Here is a 9,352-nt window from a genome sequence, read left to right on the forward strand (position 1 = left end):
GGACAGGGAGATCCATCTCCAGGGCTCAGAGCTGTGCTTTACCCACAGCCCGTGTCACGGGTGGGACAGGGAGATCCATCTCCAGGGCTCAGAGCTGTGCTTTACCCACAGCCCGTGTCACGGGTGGGACAGGGAGCCCCATCTCCAGGGCTCAGAGCTGTGCCTTACCCACAGCCCGTGTCACGGGTGGGACAGGGAGATCCATCTCCAGGGGTCAGAGCTGTGCCTTACCCACAGCCCGTGTCACGGGTGGGACAGGGAGCCCGGACAGGGACGTGCCAGCCCGGGGCCGGCCTGGGCAAGAGCGGGGCTCACAGAGCCAGAGCAGCCTGTGCCCCGCTCTGGAGAGAGCTTTGGGCAAGGAACGTCCAGAACCCGCGGGACGGGAGGGGACGTGCGGAGCCGCCTCCGCCCTCCTCACTCCGGGCACGGCAAAAACCGAGCGAGACACGGCTCCTCGGGCTGGGGCTGGGGCTGGAGACCAAGCCGGGTTTGGATACAGGTGTGAGCACAGACAGGTGTGAGCACAGACAGTGTGAGCACAGACAGGTGTGTGCAGAGTGTGAGCACAGACAGGTGTGAGCACAGTGTGAGCACAGACAGTGTGAGCACAGACAGGTGTGAGCACAGACAGTGTGAGCACAGACAGGTGTGTGCAGAGTGTGAGCACAGACAGGTGAGCACAGGTGAGCACAGACAGGTGAGCACAGTGTGTGTATGGCCAGGTGTGTGCACAGACAGTGTGAGCACAGACAGTGTGTGCAGAGTGTGTGCACAGACAGGTGAGCACAGGTGAGCACAGACAGGTGTGTGCACAGACAGGTGTGTGCAGAGTGTGAGCACAGGTGAGCACAGACAGGTGAGCACCGTGTGTGTATGGCCAGGTGTGTGCACACCTGCTGGGTGCCCTGAGCACACCTGGGAGGAGCTGTACCTGTGGGCGGCCCCTGCAGGTGTTGGTGGCACCGTGTGTCCTGCACGTGTGTGTGTGTGTGTGTGTGTGTGTGTGTGTGTGTGTGTGTGCTCCTGCCTCCTGCCTGTACCTGTGTCCAGGTGCTGCCCAGCTGCGGGAGGGACTTTTCCACAGGGAATGCTGCTGCATTTTCTACTGACCGCTGGCAAAACAATAAAGCTGAGTGAAGAGCTCATGCAGATCCGAGCTGCTGGCTGCAGCAGGATAACTACAGTTCTCTAATGAAAAACGGGCTTTTGATAACTACAGTCCTCTAATGAAAAAGGGGTTTTTTGCATCACCTTGACCATGGACAGCCAGCTCTGCCAAAGCGGAAGGTGTCAGTTTTGTTTGCACTCGCACTGGGGTTTGTTAACCCTAAATGCAAGGATGAATTGTTTGTTTGCCCCAAATGCAGCGTGTCCTTTGGGTACAGTTTTACCTCAGATGTTCAGATAAGGCTGTGTCTCTTCTGCATCGCTTATGATCAGTCTAATAAATTATATCAGCTTGACCATAGAACTTCCAAGAGCTAAAAGCATCTGGAAGCTGCGAGCCCGGGGCAAGCAAAGAGCTGTCCTGAGCACCTCTCCATGTCACCTGGGGCAAAGGGGACACAGCTGGGGCAAGTTCACAGAGCCCTTGGGCACGGCTCCCAGGGGGCTCACAGGGATATTTGGAGTTCGGATTGTAAGCAGCTCACTGGCCCCATTAGCGAGAGAACTGACTGCCCATGGGGCGTGTTTCCATTTATCTGCCCCTCTGCTGGTGGTGGACATTTCCCCTGTGAGGTACCGGGGTGTTTTGGTTTCTCGAAGTCTCCTCTATCACCACACGTCATTTTCAAGGCAGAACGCCTCTGGTGTGCCCCGGGTGTGTGTGTGTGTGTCTCTGGAACACCCTGGCTGCTCCGTGCCCTGCCTGTGGGCTGTGGGTGCTGCCCCACCCAGCCGGGGCTGTGTGTGCCAGTGCTGTCCCCTGCCCACAGACACGGGCTTTGTGTCCTGCTGGGCTTTGTCAGGGCAGTGCCCCTCTCTGTGTCACAGTGTCACAGTGTCACAGCGGCACTGCCAGCCTGGCCCGCCCCATCGGCTGGGCAATGTGTGTGCAGAGCCCAGCTTTGCCTGGTGCTGATATTCCTGTCCAGTCTGGCACTTTCCCGTTGGAGCTGGGAATTCTCCTCTGGGAGAAGGCAACCCTGGGGCTCCACTGGATCTGCTGGACCTGTCTGTGCTGGGCTTCATTTTCTGTCTGTACAGAGCCACTTCGTACCCCGGGGTGGATCCCAGGGCTTTCTGTGCCAGAGCTGCCATTCCTCTGGCAGAAGGGCTTCTTCCTTGGTTTCCCCAGCCATAAAATTAAATGAATCCTCAAAAACAATTTAATTGCCAAGGCCTGTTTAGTAACTATGATCAGTGTTTAATTGGCTTTAGATTCCAGACAATGTGTAACAAATTAGCCTCAGTCCAAGGAATCCATCTGTCTGCAGGCAAATTAAAGAACTGCACACAGATCCTGATGACCCAGCAGTGATGTGGTGTGTCTCTCTCGTGTCATTTAAGTGCACACTATTGTGGTTCACTTTTGACTTCATAATTAAAACAAGTCAAAATAATGCTCAATAATTTCAACTATTTCGCTTGAGTAGTTGTTCAAATGATGTCTGATTCGAGAAAAAAAAAAAAAAAGAAGAAAGTTAAAAGCATGTGCCCGTGTAGAAAATACTCATTGCACAATTTTTACATGCACAATTACCCCGATGGCAAATGCAATTACACACTGAGCACGTCCAGCTGCATGCACACATTGGCAAGAGCTCAGCTCTGGGGCTTTATGCAGTCTGGTGAATTTATTTGGCATGAGGAGATTTCAGGAATGAAGTCCCAGCCTGTGGACACGAGGAGCTGACCTTTCTGTAAGAGATGCCCTGTCCCAGCTTCCCTCAGGGGTGAGGCCTGAATCCCCTGCCCATTGCCTGTTCAGGCACTGGCTTTTCCCTGGAAAGCAGTGGTGAATTTGAGCTGCACAGGATGCTCCTGTGTCCCTGTGCAGCACCCAGCTCTGCTCTGGGAGACTCAGGCCCGAGTTCCTGCTCAGGGCTGTGTTCTCCATGAGCAGAAATGGATTTTCTGGACCTTTGCTGAATGCTCTGGGGGGTCACTGCTGATGGTGCTCCATGAGACAGTACTAAAATTATTTTACTGGTTTACATGGTGGATCTGATTCTCCTGTCACTTATGAAAGCTTTATAATCTTATCTGAGCTGCTTAATTTTCTTCCACGGGAGAGAGAAGAGAATCCAGGCTGCTGCTGCTCAGAGAAGTGAGCAGGAGCTGGGGCAGTGCTTGGCTCCATCTCAGCCTGGTTGCTTTTCCCTCAGCCCTCTCCTATGTCTTACACTCCTATTTCTCGAGTGCCTTCTACCAGTACATCGTTGTTTTCAGTGACTGAGAGGATTCTTTGCACGAGGACACAGAGAGAAGAGAACCCTCCCGTTTGTGAAGTGACCTCAGGCAGCCTGGCCTGGTGCTGGACGTGTTAAGGGAAAGAGGAAGGAAATTGCAGGGCTGCAGCCCCCCTCCCGGGTTAGAGGGGCGAGTTCCCATGTGGGGAAGAGCATCTGGTTCTTACACAACCTCTCCCGGAGCCAGCCCCGTGTGCCCCAATGAGACCTTTGCTGGAGGATTGGCACTGAGGGGCTTTCCCTGGCCCCTTCGCTGCCTGTCCCTCCTTCTGTGCATCACAAACATCACAGAGATCCCACCAAACCCTGCCCCGAGCCCCCGCTGGGCACTGCACCCAGCAAACCCCGGTGTGTGGGGAGGTGACACTGCCCCTGTCCTTAGGGAAAGGTTTGTCACTCGTCTTTCCACAGGGCGAGTCAGGGAGCAGCTCCGCAGCTGACAGCAGCAAAACCAGCCGGGGAGGGGACGTGTGGCAACACAAAACCTCGTTTAAGAGGCCAAGAGTCGACAATCCTGAATTTAGCTGCAGTTCCCTGAGGCTGGCAATATCGAGGGGAAAAAAAGACTATTTTTAATGCTCTTCCAGCTCAGCGTTATAAATCAGCAACTGCTCCGATTTAGTCACAACACGAGTAGAAAGATGTTTTTCTCTCGTTGCTGTCCCGAGGAATTCACTCAGAGATCTAAATGTCAGGGTCTTTTGTTTTGTGCTCGGGATGTGCCCTTATCTCCAGCTCTGAATGGGAAGTGTTTTCCATGCTGAGGAGCCCCTCGGGAACCGGGGGATGTTCCTGAGGGGTGAGCTGAGCTGAGCCCCCATCCCTCCTGCTCTGCACAAGCCAAGGCAGAGCCTGGGGCAGTGAGAGGAGCACGGTGACCCTGGCAGCCTCTCGGGACGGGCACACGCCAGGAGCTGATCCTGGTTCTCCCTGCCCCTGGCAAGTGCCATTCAGGGGCTGCTCTTCCCACTCCATCTGGGAGCCGGGAATCCTTTCCCTGCCTTTAAAAACTATGTACAAAACCGGAGCTCGATAGAGATATCTTTCCTCTGCTTGAAGATCCTTTCCATTGAAGATTCCCAAGAGGCTGCAGATGAAGTGAAGACTTTCCTGGTCTGTGCAGAGCTGGGCTTTGGCTTTGCAAGGGCAGCTACAGCCGGGTGAGCAGTGCTGGTGGCCAGGTGGAAAGGCCCCTTTTTCCCCTCTCTGTTCTATTTTCTATCTAATCCCACCGCTGCAGCTCCTCTGGGCAGGAGTATGATGAGTTGTAGCCCTGAGCAGGACAGCCAGGCTGACAGGAGCCCCCGGAGCAAACCCTGGAGCAGGGACAGAGCTCCCAGTTCACTCGGGCGGGTGAGGGTTTAGCTGTGCTGGGGAGGTAAGGCACAGCCACTCCGTGCCTGAATCACGGGCAGAGGATTTGTTTACAACATGAACAACAAAGTCTTTTGCCTGTCCTTCTAGTCAGAGAAGAGGCACTATGTAAATGGCATCGTTTACACTATTTAACTATATATCAGTTTTCACCTTCAAAGGCTGTCCAATGGTTTATTTAGCATAAATTTAACCTTGGACTAAAGCTGAGATGCTTAGATAGCCGAGCGATAGGGCCCTTAGAAATGCTAAGGCGGAGATAAAGAGAGCACCATCAGATTGAGGGAAATGAGAACTGTCTGGCCCCTTCACAAATCCCGAGGATAAACAATAGGGATCTTTGTGCTGGGGCTGTAGGCGTGTTGTCAAGGTAAATGAGACCTGGCAGAGGGCCCTATTGTCTCCTTTCCCACAACTCATTAAGATTTACTTGTTTTATCATCAATGAGTCTAACAAGCAGAGCTCTGATTATGCCACAGAGACATCCCAGTGCCGGTGATTCATGAGACAGAGATCGTCTGAGTCATCGGAAGGGTCTTCTCAGAGGTGTCCTCCGGGAGGTGGGGACATCCCGGGGTGGGCTGCGGGCAGGGAGCGCCAGGCTGGTGTCACAGCCTTGTGTGAAGCCCTTTTTGCTCCCTCTCCAGCCCCTCAGTTCAGGGGACGGTGACACCTCCCCTCGCTGGTGTGCAGCATCAACACCCCCACACAGAGCCGGCTGCAATAGGGCCGGAGGCTGCTTTACCTCTCGGGCTTTGCCAGAAAGGATTGCAGCACAGGATGAATCAGCTGGATTATGCTCACCTGGAACAGGTCTGCCAAAAACTCTGACCTGGTTTCCTCTCCCCTCACTCTCCTTTCACCGTGAGCAGCCAAATGGGCTCTGGGTGCAACGCAGTGCCACCAGATAAGTTGCCAACCCACAAAATTTTGCAACGATCCACTTTTGTCTTTCAGTAGCATCTCTTATCAAGCAGGTCAGAGTCATTGTTCCAGACCTCAGTGCAGCAGATAAGTGCTGTTCCCCAAGCTACAGAGGGCCAAAGCAGATACTGAAAGATGAACAAGATCTCAGAGTAACTCAGTAGTAAAAGCAAGACCACGCTGGGCTGCTCTGAGCTGTTCAGGAACACACAGCCAGTAATTCCCAGGTGCCACACAAGAGATCCCAGCACAGCTCCTGTGCTGCTCCACAGCTCAGTTGTTGAGGAGGCGATGAAAAACCTTCTCAGTGCAGGTGGCCTTCTTCCTCTGCAGAGGGAAGTCCCAGTCCAGCCCCTTCCTGCTGGGCTCAGCTCATGGAACAGCTCCCACTGCCCGTGTCAGCCTTGGCAGGAGCCATTCGAGATGTAAATCTAGAATTCGTGCTTGTATTCTAAATCTGTAATTGTAAATAACCTGTGATGTCGGGATGCTGCATTTAATCCTTGGCCTGTCTGTGGAGGGGGAGTAGCCCTACGAAGCCTTTAGTCTGCTAATCTGGGTTTGTTATTTTGCTGCAGATAATGCTTGCAAAACAGCAAATACAACGTGCCTATCTCTTCTGGTTTCTAGTTGAACTGGTGGATGTACCCTAATTATTGAAGAACTAATCATATAAGTCATGTGTTGCAGGGCTTTGTCCTCACATATATATGGTGTGGTGTGGATAAAAATACTATTTTTGAGGATTAACTATCTCCCAAACATCCTTGAAATCACGTAAGTGCTCAGAACAGAATTATTTTCTTGAATAAGATAAATTGTTTATTTGCATATATTTGGGATTTTACAAACAAGTTATTTTTTGAGGCTACTGCTGCGTTATTTTGTGAAAGAAAAAAACTGGCAAAGAGCTTTTTCCTAAGTGATTTCTACCCCAATGGTTTCAGCAGAAGTGAAGTAACTCTGAAACAGCCATCCTGCCACTTGCAGGGTTGTGCTTCCTGGAAGCCAGGCACTGGCCACCACTGCAGGCATGTACTGCCTTTGAACCTTGTCAGAATTAGTTCAGAAACTGGATGTGGTTTGGATCCGGATGAATCTTAGCACGACAGCGCTTTTCAGAATAAGAGTCATCGAGGCTCTTTGCAGGAAAATCAGAGCACAGCGTTTTCCTCCACGTCCACTCCAGAGCTTTCTCATGGTCACACTCCACGCGGGTGTTTTTTCAGTCAGTTGAAAAACGTATTTGCAATAATATGCAAAATAGAAGCAGGCAACACCTTACACAACCCAGGCTACAGAGCACCAACCAGCTCAGCTCCCAGCATATCCCAGGGCTCTGCAAAACAGGGCAACCTTGGGATTGTTTGGACAAATCAAATGACATTTTCAGTAAAGATTCTCTTCAACGTAGGGCAGAGAGAAATTCCTGCTGGTTTTCTGTGGGCAGAGATGGCCTTTGGACCAAGCAGTCCTCCAGAGGGTTTCATTCTGGTGAAATGTCACAATCACTTCTAAATCTCACAGTTTTAGCACCTGGGTCGGCTGTGCCATTGCCTCCCCCAGTCAGATATATCTGGGCAGAATTCCCCCACTGATAGGAAAGTGCTTCTGCCTATGGATCACTTTCAAACTATTTGCCCCCACATAATTAATTAGTGGTGTAATTAACACTGGCCATCAAATCCCTGGCCCTGAGAATGGGCGACTCCTACAGACTTTTCCAGGCAGCTGCCAGGGAAGGTTTCCACATTTCCACTGTGGATGGAATTTGCCTTTGCTGGAATTTCTGTGCATCCCCTCAGGAACCTTGGAGGCTTTGCAAGCTTCAGACCATTCAAATAAAAAAAAAAAAAAAAAAAAAAAAAGAGCAGGGCATTTCTGTAGGGCATGGGACCTGTTTTGCCAGGGACCTTCCAGTCTGCTGACTCCTCGAGGTTTTGCAATCTCCCTGCTCATTTCACTCCTTCTCATCCCCTGAGTGTGGATGTGAAGACACGGGGAGAGCTCTGCCCTGAGTCACAGGACACGGTGCTGAGCCCCTCGGGATGTCAGGGTGCTTCAGCTCTTCTCTTGAGCAGGATGACAACAGCAAAACACCCAGAGAAACCAGGGGACAGGGAGAGTGGCAACAGCAAAACACCCAGAGAAACCAGGGGACAGGGAGAGTGGCAACAGCAAAACACCCAGAGAGAAAAGGGGACAGGGAGAGTGACAACATTAATCCAGAGAACCAGGGGCAGGGAGAGTGACCACAGTAAAATACGCAGAATAAGAGGGACAGGGAGGGTGACAGTGAGTGTTGGACTCCAAGTGCTGCATGGCCCAGCTCACTCCTCTCCCAGCCCTGGGGTGAGAGCCTGCAGGGGCTGGAGCTGCTCAGTCTGTCCCAGGCCATCTCCTGTCCCCCCTGAACGCCCTGAGCCCCAGCAGAGGGAACAGGGCTGCACTGTTCCAGCAGGGGAACGAGAGAAAATGTGCAGGGAGTGTGTTTGTGAGGCAGCAAAGCCGGGCAGGGGATGGCAGGGCAGGGGAAGGCAGGACAGGGGATGACAGGGCAGGGGATGGCAGGGCAGGGGATGGCAGGGCAGGGGATGGCAGGGCAGGGGAAGGCAGGGCAGGGGATGGCAGGACAGGGGATGGCAGGGCAGGGGATGGCAGGGCAGGGGATGGCAGGGCAGGGGATGGCAGGGCAGGGGATGGCAGGGCAGGGGATGACAGGGCAGGGGATGACAGGGCAGGGGATGGCAGGACAGGGGAAGGCAGGACAGGGGAAGGCAGGGCAGGGGATGACAGGGCAGGGGAAGGCAGGGCAGGGGAAGGCAGGACAGGGGATGACAGGGCAGGGGAAGGCAGGGCAGGAGATGGCAGGGCAGGGGAAGGCAGGGCAGGAGATGGCAGGGCAGGGGATGACAGGGCAGGGGAAGGCAGGGCAGGGGATGACAGGGCAGGGGATGGCAGGGCACGGGATGGCAGGACAGGGGATGGCAGGGCAGGCTGAGGCTGCCCCAGAGGGCAGAGTCACCCCTGTGCCCCTCTGCCCTGTGCCCGAGGTTTTAGTGCTGCTGGTAGTCCCTTGGCTGTGCCTCAGACCTGCACTTTTTATGCTCACCCAGCTGTACTTTGTACAGCTTTCCTCAAAACTGCTGGGAAAATCCCAGCTGCCTCTGGGAGCCGAGGAAGGTCCGTCCTGGTTGGCATAATGAGACAGGAATCAATTGATGCTTTCAGAGGGGCACTTGCTGATGCCAACAGTGTAATTTGGTTTATTAGTCTGTATGGACTTGATCTAACTCTTACCGAAGTTTATTAGTCTGTATGGACTTGATCTAACTCTTGCTAAAGTGGGGGAGTGAATGCAGAGCCTGTCCTGACAGCCAGCCTTATCACCATCAGGAGAGATGGGGCTCACAGCACTCGCTGTCTGCTGCCAAGAATTAATTGTGTTCAAGTTAATGCCTGAGTTAAGATGAAGCTCTGCCTGATTGACAACCATTGCTATGGCAGGAAGCATAAACCACGAGGAGATAATTTAGAAATTAGCCATTTTGTCTGGGTCACCTCTGCAGACAGGGAAAAAAAAAGGGAATTCTGCTTTGCTGGTGTGCTGAGGTGCAGCACAGAGCGTGCCAGGGCT

The sequence above is a fragment of the Sylvia atricapilla genome, chromosome 16 (genome assembly GCF_009819655.1).
Source record: "Sylvia atricapilla isolate bSylAtr1 chromosome 16, bSylAtr1.pri, whole genome shotgun sequence".
NCBI classification, from domain to species: Eukaryota; Metazoa; Chordata; class Aves; order Passeriformes; family Sylviidae; genus Sylvia; species Sylvia atricapilla.